This window comes from Drosophila bipectinata, chromosome XR (genome assembly GCF_030179905.1).
Source record: "Drosophila bipectinata strain 14024-0381.07 chromosome XR, DbipHiC1v2, whole genome shotgun sequence".
Classification (NCBI taxonomy): Eukaryota; Metazoa; Arthropoda; class Insecta; order Diptera; family Drosophilidae; genus Drosophila; species Drosophila bipectinata.
This window is the reverse complement of record NC_091735.1, coordinates 4,157,466-4,182,410: the sequence shown is the minus strand read 5'-3', so window position 1 is coordinate 4,182,410 and position 24,945 is coordinate 4,157,466. Positions and strand designations below refer to the sequence as shown.

Below are 24,945 nucleotides of genomic sequence, written 5' to 3'. Positions count from 1 at the left end.
CTATAATAATTTGTGTTCAGTCAGTACAGGAAAGTTTTGTAAAAACTTTTCAAGCCAAACAAAAGCCAGAAATTTCATCCCAATCGGCAGATTTTAGAGGAGTTATACCAACATACTATCTACTATCCAATACAAACGGGGTACAATTTTTAAAGGCGTGGATCTCGCCTATAATAGATAGACTGTAATAGATAGAACTATCCGTTTTGGACATTAGACCGATAGGGTTTCCGCGCAGATCAAGTTTGTGTCGAAATTTTGGCACGCCCACTCCCGCCCACAAAACAGAAATCTCATTGTAGTTCCAGTTCGTTAATATTTTTGAAAAATTTTTTGACGCTAAACTAATGCAATGCTTAATCCTTACATACAATTTAAAATTCATTGCCCAATCCCAAGCGTATGCAAAGTGTGGTTAAAGTGTGGGTGGAAGAGATCTGTACCAGGTATAATAAAGTCGTAGAAATTTTTCTGATGTATGTAAATGCTCCAAGAACTTGTTAACGTGTTGGTCAATTCTTATACATCTATTTATAAATAGACTATGAATCTACGCGTTTCTTTATTTCTGTTATTCGTTACTTTAAGTGATTAGTGATTAGGTATAAGTCAGTAGATTACTTAATTCATCCACATCGTAGGGACCGGGGTCATCTGGCACCGGTTCCCACATCTCTCCATTTCGTTGTCGATAAAATTTAAGGTTTTTCGGTTGAATCTGTAAGCCGAGCTTTATGACCTTCGTTTCATTTAAAGATGACTTTTCTTGCCCCGGAGATGGATGGGATCTTTTTTTATGCAATCACAGTGTCTCGATGGCTTAAGTAACTTTCAGATCGCTGACGTTTCTTGTGTCAGATTTTCTATTTCCAGCTATTGCAGTACATTTTCATCTCTACTGAACACTTGATGTGCTATTTCTTTCCTTATTCCTTTTTGGTTACCTTTGTAGTCCTTTTCTTTCTATTGCTACATTTCTACTCATACCGTAGGTCTAGAACAGTGGTGGGCAATCTCTTTTTTTCCATAGCACGCGTGCATAGGGTAGGAAATTCTGCCGCAGCGCTACCGGCACACTGACAGTGTCAGTGTCAGGTCAATTCACTCTCAAATTTTTTTAGAATCTCTCTCATTTGCTCTCATTTGACTGAGAAAAATTTTCTCAGAAATTGGGTTGGAAAAAGTTTTCTCTATAGAAAATATAGATAGGGAAGCGTAGTTTTTCATTTGTTTAAGAACTGTTGCTAGAAAAGCTTTCTTTAATATAAAGTACACTATTTTAGTGCCCATTCCAATAAAAAACTACGTTTTTTCGCTCAGTGAATGCTCTGCTCTCATTGTTTTTCTTTGCTACGCATACACTTTAATTTTAAACATGTGTGCGTGTTGCACCCAACTGGTCTAGAAGTAGGTTTTAATATTGCCCCAAAAGGATTATGCTCAATAATTTAATTAAATTTTAAGCTCAATTTTAAGGGACAGCGCGGGTCGAAAGTGCAGCAATGCAAAGTGACGTCATAGCTGGAACTTCGGTTACGTTATCCAAGCTTGGTCTAAGCTGTCCGAATCTAGGCTGCAAGATCCTAGAGTATATATATTCTCGATTTAAGCATTTCCGTCTGTCCGTCTTCCTGTCTTTTTCTACGCGAACTAGTCTCTCAGTTTTTAATGTATCGACTTGAAACTTTGGACACACCCTTCTTTCCTATGCACGCAGTATATATGTAGGTCGAAAAGGCCGGGATCGGCCGACCTATATCCTACAGCTGCCATATAACTGAACTATCGGAAATGACTCAACTTTCGTGTTTTTGAAGATAGAAAGTTGTCACTTCGTACAAATTCTATTTTTGGTCAGTTGATCCGACCTATTCCATAACGATCGGCCGACTATATCTTATAGCTGAAATAAACATTTGGTGTTTTCTATTGAATTTTTGGGATTTTTCAATAAATAGATTTATTATACACTACTTTTTATTTTGAATCTCTCGTCGATATATTTTTATACGCAGTGAAGGAGACATCTCCGACCCTAAAAAGTATATTCTATATTCTGTATGTATAAAAGTATACAAGTTATTTAATTGAGTTTCTTTATTTAGATACCAAGGTATTTCTTTATTTCACTTAAGCCTTTTCAAGACAAAGATATTTTAATTCATACAATGGATTGTTAATTATAATATTGATCGCCAGCTATAGCTGCGGAGTTCAGTTTTAAACTAACTTGAAGGTCTGTCCCGGTCGCACCATGAAGCCCTTATTTGCGCTGCACAGTGGTTGCGCCCGTAGGTCATAAATCGAAAAAAACAACTTGAAAATAATTATTCAAAATGTAAATAATTTGTCTCTAAATTGACCACATTTTGTCATTGCAAGCTAGTTTTTTCCGGAAATCTAACGGGACATTCTAAAAATAGAATGCAAAGTGTAAACACGTGTTCAATTTTGCTGCTGCAGCTACGTTAGTGAGCTTTTCGTCAAAACAAAAGTGAAGTTCAAAGTGGTCGGACGTTCGCAAAAATTCACCAAATTTAATTATTTAAAATGCATTTTAAAGTTGAACGTATTATCTTTAAAAAATGGGTTTTATGAAATTTATCTGACTAATTAAATTTTTTTTGTGTATTTTAGATCCATTTCCCCTTTTTGTCTTTTTTGTGAACGTCTTTTTCATGTTTAGTTAAAGTTTTAGTTGTGATCCCACGAAATCCCACATATAGTGTGTATGTTAATGGGTTCGTCGGACTTTTAGGGTGCTGTATGCCTAAAATCAGCTGCAGAAATTTGCAGATGTTAATATAATCGGAAAAATACTGATGCTATCTAGCATTTGCCAAGGGAAAGTTTTTCCTTATTGTGCTTTTGTTTTCTTCTCGTTGCTCGTGTTTGTAATGTTTTTGAAATATTTCTATTTACTTATATCATTGAAATTCACTTTTTAGGAGATTCCCATAAGTTTTTAATCTTTGGTGTGCAGAAGGTGGCACCAACGCTGGAAGATTAAAAAAAAATATTGAAGTTATGCGAGAGCAAATGGAAAACAACGGTTACATTCCCGAGCTAAGCCAACTACCAAAACGAATTGCATATGCATATGAATATATTGCATATGAAAAAAAAGAATTGCTACTTTTTGGAATAGATACAAACGGAAGAAAACTGCAATTATGCAATATTAATCAAGTTGATTATCAGACTACTTTTGTCTTCTGATCCATTTATTACAGGACTAAGGAAATTACCTTGCAAATTTAAGTCCAATTTAAAGAAATCAACTTTAGATTTGTTAGAAGAATTTGATTAACTATTATGTTTTCTTTGTTTTTATACCCTTGCAGAGGGTATTATAATTTTGTCCAAAAGTGTGCAACGCAGTGAAGGAGACATCTCCGACCCTATAAAGTATATATATTCTTGATCAGGATCACCTCCTGAGTTGATATGAGCATGTCCGTCTGTCCGTCTGTCCGTCTGTCCGTCTGTCTGTCTGTCTGTTTCTACGCGAACTAGTCTCTCAGTTTTAAAGCTATCGACTTGAAACTTTGCACACACCCTTCTTTCCTTTGCACGCAGTATATAAGTCGGAACGGCCCGGATCGGCCGACTATATCCTATAGCTGCCATATAACTGATTGATCGGAAATGGTATAACTTCGGTGTTTTTAGAGTTAGAGGGCTAAAAATTGACATGAGAGCTATTTTTGGCAAAATAATATGACATGCCAAATTTCATATGGATCGGCCGACTATATCTTATAGCTGCCATATAACTGAACGATCGGAAATGACCCAACTTTCGTGTTTTTGAAGATAGAAAGCTAGAACTTGGTACACATTCTATTTTTGGTCAGTTAATCCGACCTACAAAATTTCAGGATCGGCCGACTATATCCTATAGCTGCCATATAACTGAACGATCGGAAATGGTATTTGGTAGAAATATCAACTTTTGTATTTTTGAAGATAGAAGCTTGGGACTTTTTTTTCGATTTTTTATTGTAATTGATCGGTTTTATTATGATGTAATCATAAGGATTGGCCAACTATATCCGATGTTTGCAATATATATCCGGTTTTAGCTGCAAGGGTATATCAACTTCGGCTCCGCCCGAAGTTAGCTTTGCTTTGTTGTTTTTGATTTAATTTATGTTTTTTTATTTTATTTGATATGGCGTCTAATTTGTTTACAAAAGTGTATTATTATTAAAGTATTTGAATATTACTTGAAACTGGTACTTAATTAAGTTTAAAATTTTTGCTATGACAGCTGTATGATATAGTTTTCCGATTTGGACTATATTTGGCAAGCATATATAAAACTGGCCACACGCATAAAATTTGTAAGTTTGGTTTACATATCTTAAAAAACAAAAAAATTTTCTATACTATCGTTCCTATGGCAGCTATATGATAGTCGTACGATATGGCCAATTTTTTTACTAGGCATTTCAAATATTTTTTTAGAATTTTGGTGTAAATTTCGTTACAATATCTGAACTAGAAGTACTTATGGCCGCGGCTTAATACAAGCCCAACCACTGTGTGCTGCCGCGCAATCGCCTAAGTGCGATGTCAGCATTCCGTATCTAGCTAGCGACGATCACTCGCTGCAGGCGTCTTGGGACCGAGTGTCGGGCAACTGCCCCGGGAATGCGCGATCAGCAGTTTCGACCTTGCGCGTGTTGGCCGTCGGATCCGGTCTGCAATTTGGCAATTTTTCCAAATTCTTTTCTATGTCATCGGCAGCCCTTGATTTGGCAAGACGTTTGTTCTTCAGATAATGTTTGCCGAGCCAGATAATGCAACATAACAGGATGGCGACTAGTATGATGAGAGAATTGTTAAGAAAGGATCTCATCGAGTACCGCTCATTAAGGGTTCCAATGTGGTGGAGGTTCCTCAGGCTAAGCTCATGAAGAAATGGAAGACTTAGCCGGTTATGGTTACCAGTGATGTTTACTACGGTCGTAGCTGATACTGCAGGTTTCTTCTTCGAGCTTCCCAGTTGGTTTATGAACCAGGTTCTATTGACGGCTACCTTGTCGGAGTACGACACCAGGTAAGTTCCCGGTATTCCCTGGTCTCGGCCCTGATCATCGGTAATGGTTGCGTTAACGTCGTTGATGATGAGGGTACCATGATCCACTATTGTAACCGGTTCTAGGTAAATGATTTGCTGTGCGCAAGTGTTGTTTTGCAGTTCCTTGCTTAAGGTGGCGCCTACAGTCGCTTTACAGTAGCCGATGTTAAGGTTCTGCGTTGGGCATTCGGCGACTAAGTTCCCGTTCTCAAAGTCTAGGATCTTATTGTTGTGTTGGACCGGGTAGACCGTTACCTTCTTACATACGAACTTAGGAGTTGGAAATTTAATTAGGAAGTGAAGAATTTCTGAATTTTGGAAGACACTTATGCTAGATACTTCTAATATTTCTATTCTACAAGACTAACATTAATAGGCTGTTTGTCCTTAAATTCGCCAATGTCAGTGCTATCCAGGATAGCCGTATTAACAATGTTTATTTTTGCCAGGGTTAAGCCCATAAGAATGTTTTCTAAATCTGTGATAACGATTCTATTTCTTGCCAAAATAATTTCCAGAAGGTGTGTTTCTTTTTCTGTGTCGAATTTTTGAATTTCATTCATCGCGTTCGCGAGTTCATTTAAGCGTTCATGAAATTTGATATTTAAATCTTTTTGTCCCTCGTTTGTTCTCATTAAAATCTCTTGATTGATTTTTATCTGCTCCCAGTCGCTAAAGTCAGGCGTACCTGCAATAACTTTGAGGGCTGTTCCAATTACGTTAATACTTCTAGCTGCTCTATTGTGGATTTTTAAGGTAGCTACCAACTTGCGAATTTGTCGGAGGTCCGTTAATATTACTGGTGTCCTGTGATCGTCAGTGAACGTTATCATCATTGCTTCTTTCTTGTCCACGTAGTCATCGTAAGTTGTCAGGTTCGTTGCGTGTTGTAAGTATCCGTAAGTCTCCCAGATTACGATGTCGTTGTCTTCTATCGGGATATAGTCTGCGTTCGTGTAGTTGTTGAGTTTCACCGTCGCGTCTATCGTTTTAGTTGTTGTAGTTGTAATCGTTTATTTGCTTTCAGAAAAACTTTTTCGCCGACTTGATAGTTCCTATGGGTCCTATCTTTGTTCATTTGGTCGAGGGTTTTTTCTTGTGCCTGTTGCATTTTCTTGCTAATTTCCGCGGGCTTGAATTCTGCGGGCTTGGAATGGACAATTTCTATGGGTTTTTTGTTGGTTACTGAATGAATTGATTTATTATATTTGTTAGTAGCCAAAAGGATTATCTCAGTGGTGTCGTTCAGATTATGTTCTATTTTTAGGCATCGGGCTATTTCTGCTAAAGTGCTATGAAATTTCTTCACTTGGCCGTTTGAGGTACTGTTGAGAGGTGGTGCGTTCGAAATAGTAATATTAAAGTTGTTTAATAACATTGATTTTATTGTTTCGGAATTTAATGACCTTTCGTTGTCGCAATAAATTGTTTTTATATTTGAAAAAAAATTTTACTATGTGTAATATAGGGGCCTTAATGTTGACAATAGCCCTTGATGCGATGGCCTGCACCGTGGCGAATTTAGAAAATTTATCGACACACGTAAGAAAGAGGATTCCGTCTGTGGAAAAGATATGGATATGGAGAATTTCCCCTACATAACCTGGTATTGGAGTTTGTGCTATAGCCTGTTTGGATGGATGGCGTTTGTATTTTGCCATAGATCAGGTCTTGCAATTTAAGGTTATTTCTGTGGCTAAATTAAACATTTTGGGGAAAAAGTATTCCCTTAAAATTTGTTTTACATTTTCTTGAGCCGCTCGATGGGCTCTATTGTGTTCTGTTAATATATTTTCCTTCTGCTCGCTTTTTTCCGCTATGTCTTGAACGAAATATTTTGTGTGTCTAAATACGGTTCCTGGGAACAATTCTACTAGTCAGTGCTGGATTTTTGCCAGGATTGGGAGCGAGCAATGTATTGCGTTCACTGTATTGGCATTAACTACATCCTGTAACACATTTAGCAAATTGTCATGGTCCGAAATGTTTACTATATGTCTCACCTTGGTTTTAAACAAAATGAGTGTGCTTACCGATGAACTGTTCCCCTCTTCAATTATTATTTGGTTCCTAAAACAGTTTACCGGCTTGTCCGTTGTTTCTATAGTGTAGGTCAGGGATTGTTCGCTGTGCATGGTAGCCGCGTCAGATTCTACTGTATCTTTTAATGCATTTATATTTTGACGAGATAATGCGTCTGCTACGAAATTTTCTTTCCCCGGTTTATAAATCAGGTTTGCCCCGTGGTCATCAATAATCCCTTTCCATCGTTTTAATTTCGCGTTAGGGTTTTTGTCTGAGACAGCAAAAGTTAGAGGCTGATGGTCGGTAAAGATCCGTAAGTCTCTTACTCCGTACAGATAATTACGAAGATTTTTTAAGTGCCCAAACTATGGCGAGGAGTTCTCGCTCGTTGGTGGCAAAATTTTTTTCGTTATCACGTAGTGTTCGTAATATCATTGTTATCGGGCGTCCGTCTTGCGATAGTACCGCCCCTAGACCAAAGCCTGACGCATCCGTTGTTAAATCGAACGGTCTCTTAAAGTCTGGATAGGAAAGTAAAACATCTTCTGATGCTAGGATTTCTCTTAGTCTGTGGAATGTTTCACTTTGTTCTTTGTTAAGATCGATATCAATTTTTCTTGACTGATATTTGCTCGTCTTTCCGTTTTCGCCTTTAAGGATACTTGTTAGGGGCCTGGCGATTGCCGCGAAGTTTTTAATAAAGCACCTGTAGTAACTTGCTAGTCCTAGAAAGGATCTAAGTTCGAACAAAGTTTTTGGCGGGGGGAACTCTTTGATAGCCTTCACTTTTTCGGGTGATGTCCGCAGCCCCCCTTGTGACACTATGAATCCGAGATATTCAACGCTCTTTTTAAAGAACTTTGACTTTTCTTGGGATACTCTCATGCCGGCCTCAAGAAGTTTTTGTAATACCCGATTGATATCGTTATTATTATTATTAACAATGAACTGTTATTTCTATATTATTATAACTAAGAGTAAGGATAAATTAAGTTAAAAGATATTCCATAATTTTGGATTTAATTACAACTAGGGATAGTTCAGGGGACATTAAATGGGATAACGAGTTATAATTTTTACAAATAACGCGGAATGGATCGTGTTCCGCAAAATTAGATCTAGAAATTGGTAACCAAAGGGGTCGGAATGATCTAGTTACTCTATTAGGCACAGAAAACAATAATTTTTCAAGAAGTACTTGTGAGTCAATCTGTCCAAGAATAAGCACATGAAGCAGCATAACCCCAGCACAAGTACGGCGCTCTTTTAAAGGAGGTAGGTTTAGTAATTTTAACCGGCAATTATACGACGGGAGGGAAGTGGCAGTATCCCAGTTTAAGCCTTTTAACGCAAATAGCAGAAACTGCTTTTGGACTGATTCAATCCTCCTTTGGTGAACAAAGTATTGCGGACTCCAAACGCTAGAACAGTATTCTAAGATAGGACGAACCAACGATACGTATAGAGTTTTAGTTGTGAAAGGATCATCAAATTCTTTAGACCAACGTTTGATAAAAGCTAGCACGCCTCTGGCTTTATTCACTGTTAGTGATATGTGGTCGTTGAAGGACAACTTATTGTCAAAAATTACTCCAAGATCGTTAATTAGGAAAACACGATCTAAGACGTTATTCCCAAGAGAGTACGAAACGATGTGAGGCACACTGCGATTGAACGTCATAACCTTACACTTAGAGCAGTTAAGCAAAAGGAGATTGTTTGAGCACCACAAGAAGACTTCGTTAAGGTCTAGTTGCAAGTGTCTATGAAGGAAATGGTCTGAGAAAGAAAGACATAACTTGACATCATCAGCATACATAAATGTAGTAGCATAGTTTACAACACTAGGTAAATCGTTGACAAAAAGAACAAACAGAAGAGGTCCTAAGTGACTACCTTGTGGGACACCAGATGAAACATTTATAATCTGTGATGAACTGTTTTTAAAAAAAACACGCTGCGTGCGGTTCGATAGATAAGAGGTCAACCGCTGTACTATATGAGGAGAAAACCCCAAAAGACACAGCTTATGAAGGAGGAGATGGTGGTTAACAGAGTCAAACGCTTTACTAAAGTCAGTTTACACCACATCAGTTTGCATGCGGCTCAGAAAACCTCTGTGGATAAACGAAGTGAATTCAAGAAGGTTAGTTGTGGTAGAGCGATGCTTGACAAAACCATGCTGTGAAGTGGAAATAATACTTTTACAAAAATGTTGCAGTTGGAAAGTAACCAGTTTCTCAAGCAGTTTGGGAATCGCAGATAGCTTAGCAATCCCCCGGTAGTTCTCAATAAGTGCTTTAGAGCCTTTCTTATGAAGCGGAATAATAAAAGATTCATTCCATCTCTTGGGGAGACATGCCAGCTCCAAGGATAAGTTGAATAAGATAGTGAGAGGATAGCAAAGGATATCAGAACAGTACCTTAGAACACAGCTAGGAACATTGTCAGGACCAGCAGAGAATGATATATCTATTGTTGAAAGAGCTTCGAACAGATCCTGAATTCGAAATTTTGTAAAGTAAATGTTGTTTATATGTGGTAATTTATAAGGATAAGTAGAATTGTGGTTATATGAATCGGACGAATAGGTGGTTTGAAAAAATGACGCAAAGAGATTAGCAATACCTTGCTCAGAAGAATGTGAAATATTTTTATATGATAGGGAAGGAGGAAAAAGATTTGATTTACGTTTCATATTGACAAAAGAGTAGAAGGAGCTTGGATCATTTCGAAAGTTTACCTTACAATTCCTGATATACTGCTTATAGAGTAGATCGTTGAGAATAATAAACTGGTTGCGAACATAAAGAAAGTTTGACTGGTGGCACATCGATCCTGACTTGAGAAACTTTTTGTAAGCTCTGGATTTCCTGTTCTTAAGACGAGAAAGGTGTTTATTATACCAAGGTGGTTTTGTAGACAATGATACAGGGACTTCCGGAACAAATTTGTTCAAGGCATTATGAATTATTTCGTAAAACGAATCCGTAGCTGCTTCAATTGTGTTTATAGATGAAAGAAAATTCCAATCGATTTCAGCTAAATGATTCCGAAGGGCAATAAAATCAGTCTTTCTGAAGCATTTGAAACGAGGTTTAGCATTAAAGCAAGCATCATTGTGAGGCACATCAATTAACACCGATGCTAATAGTGTATGGTGGTGAATGTCTTCAGGAAGCGATAGCGGCGCGGACCGAATGACTGTCACAGAGGATGACACATTAGAAAAAATAAGGTCGAGAAATCTGCCATGAGTGTTATGAATTGGATTAATTTGGAGCAGGGCAAGATCGGTTAAGCCATCGATAAAGTCGTTATGACAACTGGAAAGCAAGGAATTGTCTACCTCAGACGGGATCCAGGAAATGATGAGAAGGTTGAAATCTCCCATGATTAGGATTAAATCACGGTCCTTGGCCAACGAAGAGACAGACCTAATGGCATCAAGATGGTGAAAATACACAATATCTTCAGCCATGGGAGGAATGTAGGAACAGGTCAGAAAAATATGAGACGAGCCAGTTAAAATTTTCATCGCAATGAACTCAATTCCGAACTCGTTCGTGAAAGGAATAATTTCAGAAGGGTACTTATTAGTAACAGCAATGAGGACACCACCTGCAAAAGTTGGACGATCCAATCGAAACACTATGAATTTGGAAACAAGAATTTCATAATCAGAGACAGAGGAGTTAAGCCAAGTTTCAGTAAGCACGATAGCATCAAAATCAAAAGAAGCACTCTTTGTAAAAAACTGGCTCAGCTTACCCAGAATACTTCTAACGTTTTGATAGCAGCAGGAAAATACAATGTTATTCAGTTTTTTGAAGCAGTTTCTGCAGGGATAGGATTCTGAGCGTCTTTTGCTAGGAATTCATGAACGATACTGTGCTCAGGCCAGGCTACAGGATCAAGTGCTTTTTCAAGGTAGGAATCAGGTAGAACTATTTTAAAAGAAGATATAGAACGCTTATGCTTAAAGTTAAACTTAAAAATAGCTATTTCATTAGGAGCTACCTTAAGATGGTTTAACAGGTGACTCTTGACATCATCAACAGTAGCATCCGGCATAAGCCGAGAGACAAAAATGGCCTTACGAGGAGCAACCGCCCTCAGCGTAAGTCCAGAAGATCTAACTTCAGGCGCCACACCAACCAGAGGCCTTGGAGACATCACAGCTAGAGCAGAGGGTAGGTTGTCCAACGATGGGGGTTGTCCAACGATGTCCAACGATGGAGGCTCCAAGATGAGAGGTGGCTCGAGATTTGTACTTGGTACGCTGATCGCTTCTTGCAAGGGATGAATATTAGAGTGCCCTGAAGGAAGGCTCATCAAGTCCCTTGGTACTGGAACAGCATAAGTAGGTAGACTAGTAGGCGACGGTAAAATGTTTGGTGTTGAAAATTCATCGACTTGTACAGCATGGGATGTAGGGGTATTCAATAATTTAGCAGTCAGCAGGTTGTTGTTCGGAATTTTTCGTCTGGGGGATTCACTTAACAACTTTAGCCCAAGGAATTGAGTTTCAAGAGCGAGGAATTGCTCATTAAGGGCCGAGAATTGCTTGCGGACATCTAGGAAACCATTTCTCGTCTGTTTCATAAAAGTCCGCATCTCTGACTCAATTTCTCTACAAGCGATGCAAGACCATGTCAGGCCAATTTTCTTGTTGATAAGGTCACTTATCCGTCCATTGTGTCCTCCTCCAGCACATTTAATATGTGAGCAGTTATTGCAGAGCCAACAAGACAGGTATGAGTCACCCGTGATGGTTCCACCAAATTCACATTTTTTTGCTGTGCAAGTAAGACTCATTTTTGGCTTCTTTTTGACGGAATGCAGACCACTGTAATAGCGTGTAAAGAATTTAGGCTCTCTGAAGCACTCTGTAGCCGAGAGTAGACGATCAGATCGGATGTAAGAGATGACGTTACAAAAGAGATGTGCAACGAAGGTTCGGCGTCGTGAAGAACAACAAACTCCACAGTAACTATGAATGTAACGGGTTACGTCCGGAGAGTACAGCTCGGAGAGACTTATGTTGGAGAATATAGTTAAAGCGCAACAGAGATAACTTTAACCGATTAAATGTAAAAATTGGAAATAAATAGTTCAATGAACTTAATAAGTCGAATTTATTTTTAGGGATTAATTGTTATATTTCAACTTGTCGCAGAAGGAGAAAGCTTGAGTTCAAGATCGAAAATAATTGCAAACTGGCAAGAGCGATCGAAGAAACACGTCCGGGTACGGCAAGTGAATATACAGAACTGATATGGAACGTTAATATGGTCTTCTTTGGCTTTGGAGAATATTATAACATCATCGACATAAACGCAGCATATCTTAGATATTCCTTCTCTTAGGACATCATCTATGGCTCTCTGGAAAATACTTTGAGCATTCTTGAGTCCAAAATTCGTACAGAATTCGTATTTGCCGTTATTAATCGAAAAAGCCGTTTTTTCTCGGTCTTTCTCTGCCAGCTCTATCTGGTGGAAACCTGACTTGAGGTCAAGAGTGGTAAAAAATTTTGACTCTCCCATATTTGACAGTATTGTCGAAATCATAGGGATAGGGTATCTATCGTCCACTGTTTTTTGGTTCAACTTCCTAAAGTCGATAACCAATCGCTTTTTTTTTAACCCGTTTTGGTCAATTCCTTTTTTATCTACAACGCAGGTTGGGTTGTTATAAGGAGATTTGGATGGCCTCATTACGCCGTCCGCTAGAAGTTGTTTAACCTCTGCGTTGACGAACTCGGTTTCACCCATGGGGTGCGGGTATGACCTGGAATATACCGGCGTCCCATCCGTTTTTATCGTAGCTACCGTGTTGATGTTGAAAGGTAGCGCCTCGTCTGGATCGGCGAAGGCTTTATGGTTTTTTATTATTATTTTATCGAAAGCAGTTTTTACTGCGGGGTTCACGTCACCATCATTGATTTTAATGAAATTTACATTCTCAACTCTTGTAAACTGAATTTTCTCAGTTCCGTTATTGGTGTGTAGAACATTTCCAGTAAAATCGAGTTTCGCATTTACTTGTTTAAGTAAATCGAGCCCGATAATACCGTCAAAGTCTTTAAGAGCGCTAAGGATAAAAAAAGGAGTTTTAGCCTTGAATACCGAAATCAGGCATTTTTTTATTTATTTTAGTTATGCCATTGATGCTTTTGAGCCCCGTGAGTGGAGATATGAAATTCTTCGAGGTGCCCGTGTCAATTAACAATTTAATTTCTCTTCCTGCTAGCGTACGTGTGACGTATGGAAGCAGGGACTTTACCCTAAAAAATTACAAGACTCATCTGTGTCTAGATCATCCTGTATTTCCGTGGCGGACGCCTGAGCAACGGACTCATAATCTTCTCCACCAGATTCTTCTTCTGGTATGAAGTTGATTTTTTGTTGTGTTCGTGCTGACTGTCCCTTTTGCCATGTCGTGGGTTGCCTGAATCGAGATGAGGTGGCGTCCACCTCCATCGGTTCTGTTCTAGTTTCTCCCTGATTATTTCCCCCATTAGTGTGTGTTTTTTGCCGGGACGAACCAGTTTGATTATTGCCTCCTCTTTGAGGACTTATGAAATGAGGGTTTTTTTTTATCGCCCCCGAATTTTGATTTTGCTCTTGGTATTGTGAATTTTTCCAACCAGCCTGTCGCTGGTTGTTTTGGTTAGTTGGCCTATAAGTCTTTTCGTCGTTATGTCGAGCGAAAGTGGCCGCGAAAATACTCCTTTCGTTACTCGATTGGGCTTCTTGAGCTAATGTTAATGCCGACGGTAAATCAGGTGGTTGTGCTGGAAAAACAGCTACCTTTAATGATTTTTTTAAACCTGATATAAACGCGTGTAAAGCGTCGCTCCTAAATTGTGTGTTTAAAACAGACGCCGCGGCGGCGTCGTGCGTCATTATTGTTTTGTTTGTCAGAAGCGTTATAATATTGACTTCGTCATAATATTTGAGTAAGGGCAGGTCGCCCTGTCTAGACAGGCTTAATTCCTGTTGTATTACGTGTGTCGGTGTTTTGTCGGCATACGTAAGGTCTAAACGTGCCAATATGGCATGAAAATTTAGCACCGTATTAAATGAAGCTAATACGGCAGCTGCCGGTCCCCTTACTTTATTTCTGAGGATTGCGACCGCTTGGTAAAGCGACTGCTCCCTTCATAGGGCTCAAATACCCTGTAGGCTGCGATAGCAGCTTGTCTCCAGGAAACATAATTTTCTTGTTTCCCGTCAAATTCTGGGACGGACTTGATAATGTCCAGGGGCTCATTACATTGCTTTTCAGGTTCTATTTGAATCTCTTGGAATGTTTGAATTTTCGGAGTTTTTCTTAGTTAATTTAGCTCCCCCATAATTGTGGCTAATTTTTCGTCAAATTGCGTCTGCTGTCTTTGAAGTGCCTGATTTATTGCGGCCTCCATATTTGCTAATTGTTCTGGCTGCATTTCTGCTTGCCTGTGCTGTCTACTAGTTTCTATATTTTCTGTATCGAAGGCACTCTTCCGGATAAGTACCTTGCCTGTGTTCCCACTGGTCGACGTTTGACTACCCTCTTCGTTAAAATCCTGATTTTCTCTCGTTGTATGCTTTTTTATTTTGGTTTCTAAAAGCTTCCTATACTCTTCTAAAATATCCTCGTCTGAATCGAACATGTGTTAATATTGGTAAAAATATATGGTCATCATAAAAATTGATCAAGAGTTGTTTTTTTATATTATTGATTAAATTAGCGGGGAGAAACAACATCAAATATCATTAAAAACGTTGTTTAAGAAATATAAAGTTTTGTTTAGTATTCATAAATGTTTTTAAGTTTTAAAATATTATCTTGTGTATTTTTTATATTATTTCTTTCGGTAAATTTATCGATTTTGGCTTTTTTCAAAAAAAAAAATGTACACAAAAACTTTGGTTTTAAAATATTTTATATTTGGTAAAAATTTGAACCAATTCTCCCGGTGTATTCTTTGAAATACCAGACGACACGGTAAGTGTTATTTAAGTTTAATCGTTTTATTTCAATGCTCACAGATTTAGCGAACCGTTTTATATTTGCGTTTTTATTTATGATAATTCGGACAAATAGCCTACTTACATTTTCTTAAATATTTTATAATTGTTGCTGGATTCTGCTGCTGTTGCTGTAGATCCCACGGATGGGGCGAGGGGTTTCCCTAAAGCTCTTTTTTGCTCAATTTTTCCCGCGGAGGGGGGCGAGGGGTTTCCCCACAGCTCCCTGTTGCTCAGTTACTCCCACGGAGGGGGGCGAGGGGTTTCCCTACAGCTCCCTGTTGCTCTGTTACTCCCACGGAGGGGGGCGAGGGGTTTCCCTACAGCTCCCTTTCGCGCTCAATATTATTCCCGCGGAGGGGGCGAGGTGTTTCCCTGCAGCTCCCTTTCGTTCCTCTCTTGGTTATAAACTTGCAAATATTTTGTTATCTCAAGTTCTGTTTTATTTGTGTTCACATAAACACTTGCACTTTTTTAATATTCGTTCCACTTTTAGGAATTTGATTTAATTTTAATTTGGGTTCTAGATTTTCAATTGACTCCACTTTTTCACTTTTTATACCCTTGCAGAGGGTATTATAATTTTGTCCAAAAGTGTGCAACGCAGTGAAGGAGACATCTCCGACCCTATAAAGTATATATATTCTTGATCAGGATCACCTCCTGAGTTGATATGAGCATGTCCGTCTGTCCGTCTGTCCGTCTGTCCGTCTGTCCGTCTGTCTGTCTGTCTGTTTCTACGCGAACTAGTCTCTCAGTTTTAAAGCTATCGACTTGAAACTTTGCACACACCCTTCTTTCCTTTGCACGCAGTATATAAGTCGGAACGACCGGGATCGGCCGACTATATCCTATAGCTGCCATATAACTGATTGATCGGAAATGGTATAACTTTGGTGTTTTTAGAGTTAGAGAGTTCAAATTTGACACGAGAGCTATTTTTAGCAAAACATTACGACATGCCAAATTTCATAAGGATCGGACGACTTTATCCTATAGCTGCCATATAACTGAACGATCGGAAATGACCCAACTTTCGTGTTTTTGAAGATAGAAAGCTGGAATTTAATACAGATTCTATTTTTGGTCAGTTGATCCAACCCATCAAATTTCATTAGGATCGGCCGACTATATCCCATAGCTGCCATATAACTGAACGATCGGAAATGGTATTTGGTAGAAATATCAACTTTCGTATTTTTGAAGATAGAAGTTTGGGACTCTTTTTAGATTTTGTATTGTAATAAATTGGATTATATTTTCCTATTTCCATAAGGATCGGCCAACTATATCCGATGTTTGCGATATATATCCGGTTTTAACTGCAAGGGTATATAAACTTCGGCTCCGCCCGAAGTTAGCTTTCCTTTCTTTTTTTTAATTTGGTTTAATTTTGGTGGATTTTTGAAAATTATTCCTGTTGAGCGACAGTTATTTAATTGAGTTTCTTTATTTAGATACCAAGGTATTTCTTTATTTCACTTAAGGGGTTATATACCTTCTTTGTCGAAGAAAATGAGCAAAGTTCGGATTTTTTTTTAGGTATGTAGCAATTATTTAATTACACGGATGTTTTAATTTTTTGATAGTACACTTTATTAACAATGTTTGTGCAAAATTTGGTGGAAAAATATTAAATAGTTTTTAAGGGGTGGCTGTTTCCCTTAGAGGCCTTTTTTTTTTTTAGAGCCTTGCGGTGACAGTTCCCCAGGTCAAACAGGTCAACTTAAACCATAAAAGTAAAAATATTTCATTAGTTTAGAGTAATCTCTTGTGCTTGAACGATCGATTTTAAAATTTTTTGTTTTTGTTTGGATATGGCAGCGTTTTATGCTAAAAATGAACGTTTTGGTCTCTAGAAATTTCACTAAAAAATTTATTTCGCCGAAAAAAAAGTTTGCGCGTAAAAAGTCGATCGTTCAAGCACAAGAGAATTTCATTACGAACATTTTAAAAAAAATTTGAAGTAAATCGGTTCAGTAGTTTTCCGCCAATCCATGTCACCGCAAAGTCATTTTTCAAGAAACACCATTTCGAGATATTCGCGTTTAAAGTTTCAAGTTCAGTTCAAGGCCGCAACGAGGCGTGCGATTAAGAGCGCTGTAACTTTTTTTCTACTGCTCCAATCTCTATGAAAATATGGGAGAATGTTCTCAAGGAGTTGTTCTTCAAGATAAACCACTAAAAAAATTTTCGTTTTTTTGAAAATAAAAAAGGTATATAACCCCTTAAGGATGTAGTCTCATGTGCCGGCCTACTTTTTAGAGGTTATTTCAAAAAATTTTTTTTGTAATAAAAAATAATGCGATCGTTTCAATTTTCAAAAATGTTTTTATTAGCATCATAAACTATTTGAAAATATTTTGTTTTATTTATTCTTGTGTAGTTTAATACACTTTATAGCATGCCAAAGTATGCATATAAAAAAAAAGATAGGTCCCTGGCGCAGGTGATTTCGACTGCTAGAGTCATCCGAAACAAAAAATTAGAATAGATTATTGTTTTGTAAGCTAATGGCTCTGTCCCGTACTAGAATGAAATATTTTCATCAATAAACAACAAAATGGCGAACTCACAAAACAAAAAATTAAAAAAAATTAAAAAAATTTATCTTAAATTAATGATAAAAAAAAAACTAATCATTAAAAATAAATGATTCTAGTACAGGACAGAGGTGTTACTTTTTAGAACAACATATCCAAATTTCAGCTAGATCGGTACCATAGAATTTTGTGAATCACCTGCGCCGCACACAAAAATGTCGTTTCGAGAAAAACGCGTTTAAAGTTTAGACGCTACCGAGAAACTCATACTTTTCGGTGTAGGCGCGCTCCCGATTATGGGCTGTATCTCTGTCATTATTTGATATTTTTATTTGAAACTTTAACAGTACATTCATAATAAACAATACTATCAAAATATAAAAAAAAAAAAATTGATTTTTTCAACCTCACACATGAGACTACATCCTTAAGCCTTTTCAAGCCAAAGATATTTTAATTCATACAATGGATTGTTAATTATAATATTGATCGCCAGCTTTAGCTGCGGAGTTCAGTTTTAAACTAACTTGAAGGTCCTAAGTGCGATGTCAGCATTCCGTATCCAGCTAGCGACGATCACTCGCTGCAGGCGTGTTGGGACCGAGCCTCGGGCAACTGCCCCGGGAATGCGCGATCAGCAGTTTCGCCCTTGCGCGTGTTGGCCGTCGGATCCGGTCTGCAATTTGGCAATTTTTCCAAATTCTTTTTGCCCGTGTTAACTTACATTCTTGATCAGGATTACCTTCTGAGTTCATTTGAGCATGTCTGTCAGTCCGTCTGTCTGTTTCTACGCAAGCTAGTCTCTTAGTTTTAAGCTATGGACTTTAAGATGTGCACCCACTCTTCTTTCTTTTTTGCGCAGTATATAATTTGTGGTTCATTTATTATTACTACATACACTTAAATTTAGTAAAAAACAAGAAAGGAAAGCTAACTTCGGGCGGAGCCGAAGTTTATATACCCTTGCAGTTAAAACCGGATATATATCGCAAACATCGGATATAGTTGGCCGATCCTTATGGAAATAGGAAAATATAATCCAATTTATTACAATACAAAATCTAAAAAGAGTCCCAAACTTCTATCTTCAAAAATACGAAAGTTGATATTTCTACCAAATACCATTTCCGATCGTTCAGTTATATGGCAGCTATGGGATATAGTCGGCCGATCCTAATGAAATTTGATGGGTTGGATCAACTGACCAAAAATAGAATCTGTATTAAATTCCAGCTTTCTATCTTCAAAAACACGAAAGTTGGGTCATTTCCGATCGTTCAGTTATATGGCAGCTATAGGATATAGTCGTCCGATCCTTATGAAATTTGGCATGTCGTAATGTTTTGCTAAAAATAGCTCTCGTGTCAAATTTGAACTCTCTAACTCTAAAAACACCAAAGTTATACCATTTCCGATCAATCAGTTATATGGCAGCTATAGGATATAGTCGGCCGATCCCGGTCGTTCCGACTTATATACTGCGTGCAAAGGAAAGAAGGGTGTGTGCAAAGTTTCAAGTCGATAGCTTTAAAACTGAGAGACTAGTTCGCGTAGAAACAGACAGACAGACAGACGGACAGACGGACAGACGGACATGCTCATATCAACTCAGGAGGTGATCCTGATCAAGAATATATATACTTTATAGGGTCGGAGATGTCTCCTTCACTGCGTTGCACACTTTTGGACAAAATTATAATACCCTCTGCAAGGGTATAAAAATTGGTGTTATAATAAAATTCTCAAATGGATCGAACTGGCAGACTAGTTCGCGTAGAAACGGACAGGCAGCAGGACAAACGAACAGACGGACATGCTTATATAAACTGTTGTTTTTAGAGTTATATAACTAAAAAAAACGATGGATTATTCGATTAACATGAATTTTTTTTATTCAAAAGATAATATTGTGACATTACATTTCAAACATTTATGGCCATATATCGGCAATAACAAGGCGAATTTTGCCTTCCAAACGGTCTCGCGTTTGTGGATTATCCGAATAGACCAATGACTTTACATAGCCCCACAGAAATAGTCTAGCGGTGTTAAATCACAAGATCTTGGTCAATTCACAGGTCCAAAACGTGAAACACACAAAGAACACAAACCAAGATATTTCCCCAAAATCTTCCATAAAGTGGACAGATTCCAACAAATTCAATTCCTGGGGTCGATATCGGATGAACTCATTCGGTTCTTGCTCAATTCTACGCTCTACAGTAGCAAAAGCTTCTTCAAAAGTGATTTATTGCTTGCAAATAGTGCAATTTTATTTCGAAATTCTGTGCGGAATACGTATCGCCCACTATGTCTGTTTTATCGTCGACAAAATTGTCCATTAGAGCAGTTAATTCGATTACCCATGGAACGTTTTCCCACCACGTTTACTCCTATTGATAACTCCTTGATGCGTTGCACACTTTTGACCAAAATTATAATACCCGCTGCAAGGGTATAAGAACCAACACGGCTCCCTGTTTTACAAAGATAAGCGGAGCGATCGAGAATGAATGCAGGTAGCAAATTCAGGTAGCCGATCGACTGAAAGAGCAAGGAGTGGAGTTAAAGTGCGAATCAAAAGTTTTTTTTTCAATTTTTTTTTTCAAAAGCTACAAGATTTAACTATTAAAAAAGGTCGGAAATTTTAAAATCGGCGTAAAATTACGAGTTTAGGATTTTTTTCGAGCAAAAATGCCCCGAAAAACCGTCTTTTCTAAATAAATCAAGATTTGAGGGTGTTAGAATTATTTCAAACACGGTTTTTTACTATATTCGTCCTAATAAATAATTCCTACTAGGTTTCTTCAAAAGTTCCAAATCACTGTCGCATTGTGTAACGGGAGCAACGGGATCCAAAAAATGTGACAGGCTGTGGTGCCTTCGGCCGCACATACCGCGATTCGATAAGATGCAGATTTGAGATTAATGGCAACTTTTTAGACATTTAAGACATAATTCATGGCGTGGAATCTCGTCTAAGCAGCCTTGGGACTTAAGTGGCACGCATCGCCACACAACAGTAATACAGAAGAAGGCGCTCTAGCAACATCAAACGACGATAGGGTGTGGTAAACATGGGTATGACATTCGAATTGAATGGCCGACGCACTTGGGGACCATCGAAAAATGTACGCTTTCCAAAATCCGGCACCTTTGCTTCAGGAACTTTGCCATGGACTCCCGGACGTCGGAATGCTGTCCATCTCTCCGGCTCCGCCTGCATCTGGTTCCATTTATCCAGCATAGATGGGTTCAGGGGTTGTAGCAGCACCTGGGCGATGACGCATCCTGCAATTTCTTGAGGGGTACCCATGCTAGAGGGCGCCCACATATGCGCGTTGAATTTATCGGACAGCCCACGGAGTCCTCTCGATGTAGAACCATTGACTGATCCCGAATAAAAAGTTACCTTTACATGCTCTTGGAAAATAAGACAATGTTTGCTTAAGCTTGCCTAAACTTCCTAAAGCTCCGGATTTTCAGTGGGAACACTATTAACTACTGTCGAGTGGCCGGTATTAAAAGTGGAGCGCAGTAGTACACTCTCATCGACCTTTCCGAATCATTAAAGCGTATGAACTTTTCAGTGCATTAACTCTCTCCTCAGCTCGTTGAGATCCAGCTCGGCCAACTCCCTATGTATGACGTTAAACTTTGAAACAATTCTTTAAGACAAACGCTTAGCGTGCCATCTGGAATATCCTTCACCATTTTAAAAACCTGACGCATTATCTGAAATTCCTCAAACATGACTACAAGGCTCTTACGCAAAATACCTGTTTCTTGGGACAACAGTTTCTATGGAGTTCCAGAATGGATTATCCTTAAACGTTCAATTTGCATCAGCACCAACATTTTTTAAAAGCTTAAAGCTCATTTTTCGTATAAATTGGCAGTGCGCGAACCTCTCTGAATCTGCTATATGACGAATTAAATGGATGTTACACAGCAAGTCCAAATAGCGGACCAAATATTTGCCAATAAATAAATTCCAGTTCTTGCGCGCAGATCACAGCTTTTATTTTTATGATGAAATGTTATTTTAATGTTTATCTTGCATAGCTGTAAATGTTTTAACGGCAAAACTAATGTTCTGTTTTCCTCACACGATTACGAGAGTTTTCCGTCACTGCAAAATAATGTTCCAAAATTTCCTTCCAATAATAACCCCGATATTTTTAGTTATTTATGTTTATTTTATAACTAATGTAAAAAATCAGCCGCGAACGATCCAGAATTAGAGGAGACGGCTACAATAAAAAAGCGAGCGCGGCTCAACGCGGATAACGATGAAGATATAAAATATAAGCGGAGCGACCGAGCACGAAGCAATAGAGTGCGAAAGAAAGAGATAGTCCCGAACATGACGAAAAGTGCAGGTGGCCGATTAAAAGGCGAGTGAGCAATGCATGTGACGTCATAAATGGTACACCAGTTAAGCTTGGTCTGAGTTGGCCGAAATATAGACGGCTGCAAAACCAACATCGACATGGTCGGATGTCTCCATTTTTCTTAAAGGCAACTGCAATTTTGGATCCAGGTCGATGGATTTAACGATTTCCTTCTTTAAAGATTAATCAAGTTTTTCTGTCTCAAAAGTTTTTTGACCCATACCATCTTGAAATCGATAGACATACTTGGATATGCTTCCATTTTGAAAATCATGGCTCCTTTCGAAATATGTTTAATTATACTCTTAAAACAGTGATCGGCACTTAATAGTTTGATATGATTTTAACGCATTAGTAGTACTTATTTAGTACTAGTGACGAATAGCAGAAAGTAGGCTGTGTAGGCTATACTGTGTGTGTGGCAGAGCTCTAATAATGCCCCAAAATGAGTTTTATTGCATTATCTCATCCTTTGAAATCGAAAATGTGAAAGGATTCTTTTTCAAAATTAAGATTCCCTGTTAATTTATTTCGTATTTTTAATTGTCAATTGCCGATTGCGGAATGGAATACGCTTCGATTTCGATTCGATTGCGGACCAGAGTACCATTTTGAAATCAGAGCTTTCATAAAAATAAAATATTACGAAAAAAAAATATTTTTATAAATATATAATTATTTATATTGATGTGTGACCAAAAAGGCGTGTGAGTACAATACATACCTATTAAAATAACTTGAAACGTAAATATTAAAAAAATTTTTTTTTTTTATTATCAATCATTCAAAAGTTACATTTAAAATCTGTCCGGAATTATGAACAATAATTAAATTTTTTAATGATACCTTAGCTTAATGGAATATTGAGTTATATGTTATAATGTACAAATATGATTTTTGCTTGTCCTACGAACTACTTTTAACTTTAATTTTTTGTTTAAGCCTTGACGTTTCAATTAGAATTTTATGGTGAACCCTTTAGTGGGCGTGGATAAATCTAGAAATGCAGCTCAGTCCCATTCGTTCGAGTGGCAAAGGTCCAGTGGGTGAGTCCGTTTCAGCCTCCTAGTGGTGTAGCTTTTGTCTAACAGATTGATGGCCTCAGGGTTGGAATGTGGATCCAGCCTCTCCACGTATCTGTTGGCGAATCGCTAAACTTCTGCTTTCACTGATGGGACTCCCAGTTGGGCGTGGATTGTTACGTTATCGTGGTACAGGTGAGCTCCGGTTATAGCTCTTAAAGCTTTGTTTTGGGCGATCTGGATGATATTTTGGCTGCTTAGACACGCCGTTCCCCATAGCTGGATACCATAGGTCCAGACTGGCTTTACAATGGCTTTATATATATGAAGCTTGACCCGTTGCTTCAGCCTGGACCTCCTTCCAATGAGCCAGTTGAGCTGACGTAGCTTGATCCGGATTTGCGTCCGTTTGCGCAGCAAGTGAGTTTTCCAGGTGAGCCTTCTATCCAGGGTCATACCCAGATATTTGGGTGTAGGGCTGGCTGGAATTGGGGTGCCTCTGAGACTGACTCCAGGACAGTCGCCTCTCCTCATTGTAAACGTCGTTTGGCCTGACTTCTCATGGTTGACGGCGATGTTCCACCTTCGAAGTCACGGGTCGAGGATGTCCAGCTGGCTTTGGAGTCGTGCAGAAGTCTCCTCTGGCAAGATTGAAGAGGTCAAAAATGCCGTGTCGTCGGCATATGTAGCCACTAGAAAGCCCTCCTCTTCAGCGACAGGCATGTCGGCTGTGTACATGGTGTACAGGATGGGACCAAGTACACTGCCCTGCGGAACTCCAGCTTCAATGGGCCTGTACTCCGATGTCGCATTTCCGCTTCTGACCCTGAACTTCCTGTCGGTCAAGTACGAGTTAAGGAAATCGTAATACTGTTGTGGCAGGTTCCTCTTGAGCTTCGCTTTTAGACCAGGGTGCCAGACCCTGTCAAACGCCTGCTTGACATCCAGGAAAACAGCACAGCAATAATGTTTTCTCTCGAGGCTGTCCAGGATTTTTGCCACGATCCTGTGGCATTGCTCGGGGGTGGAGTGGGAGCGCCTGAAACCAAACTGGTGATCTGGGATCAAACCAGCCTCGTCCAGTACTGTCTGCAATCTGCGCAAAAATACTCTCTCGAGTATTTTGGAGATTACAGACAGTAAACTAATCGGCCTATATGAGACGAGATTAGTTTCAGGCTTTCCAGGCTTAGGGATCAGGATGACCTCCGCCTGTTTCCAGCAAATGGGGAAGTGTCCACTCTCTAGGCACGCATTATAGATCCTTGTGAGCCTCCTTATTCCTGAAGGTGGGAGAAGCTTGGCCGCGAGTGCCTCTATCCCATCTGCACCCGGAGATTTTTTGGCGTTGAGGCCTGACACCTCCTCCTTGACCTCTTCCTCCGATACGGGCTCCATCTGGCTAAGGTCCGTGGGTGGGTGGGGTATGAACTCCGTTTCTGCTCTGTCCTCTTCCGTGCAAATGTTGAATGGCTTGAAGGTTGCTTCGAGGTGAGCAGCAAAAGCATCGGCCCTTTCCTGGTCCGAACGACCCCATCCACCGTCGGATTTTCGTATTTGGGCGACCCTTTGCTTGGGACGCTTTAAATGGCGGGTTAAGTTCCACAAGTTGTGTTGGGGGTCCCCAGGCTCGACCTGGCGCAGGTACTCTTCGAATGCGCAAGTCCGCAACCTCTGCAGCAGCTTCTTGAGTTTTTTGGTTGCACGATTGAAAGCTGTTTTATCGCTGGGGTACCTGGTTTGGAAACAAATCCTTCTCCGTCGTCTCTTCTCATTGAGGAGTGCAGCCACTTCAGGAGACCACAGGTGTAAGTGCCTTTGCAACTTCTTATTGTTGCATGGAGCCCTAGGAGTTGC

At 39.0% G+C, this 24,945-nt stretch overlaps 1 protein-coding gene and 1 long non-coding RNA gene across 8 annotated transcripts in view; one reads left to right on the top strand and one right to left on the bottom strand.

Moving 5' to 3' along the window:
- Graf (GTPase regulator associated with FAK) overlaps window positions 1-24,945 on the top strand; it is a 379,470-nt gene that overhangs the window by 94,760 nt on the left and 259,765 nt on the right. The gene's annotated exons all lie outside the window — the stretch shown is intronic.
- LOC138925552 (uncharacterized) lies at window positions 17,981-23,642 on the bottom strand. The gene is made up of 2 exons (XR_011441798.1): window positions 23,010-23,642; window positions 17,981-18,105 (listed from the first exon to the last, which is right to left on the bottom strand). It is a non-coding gene; the product is annotated as an uncharacterized lncRNA (long non-coding RNA).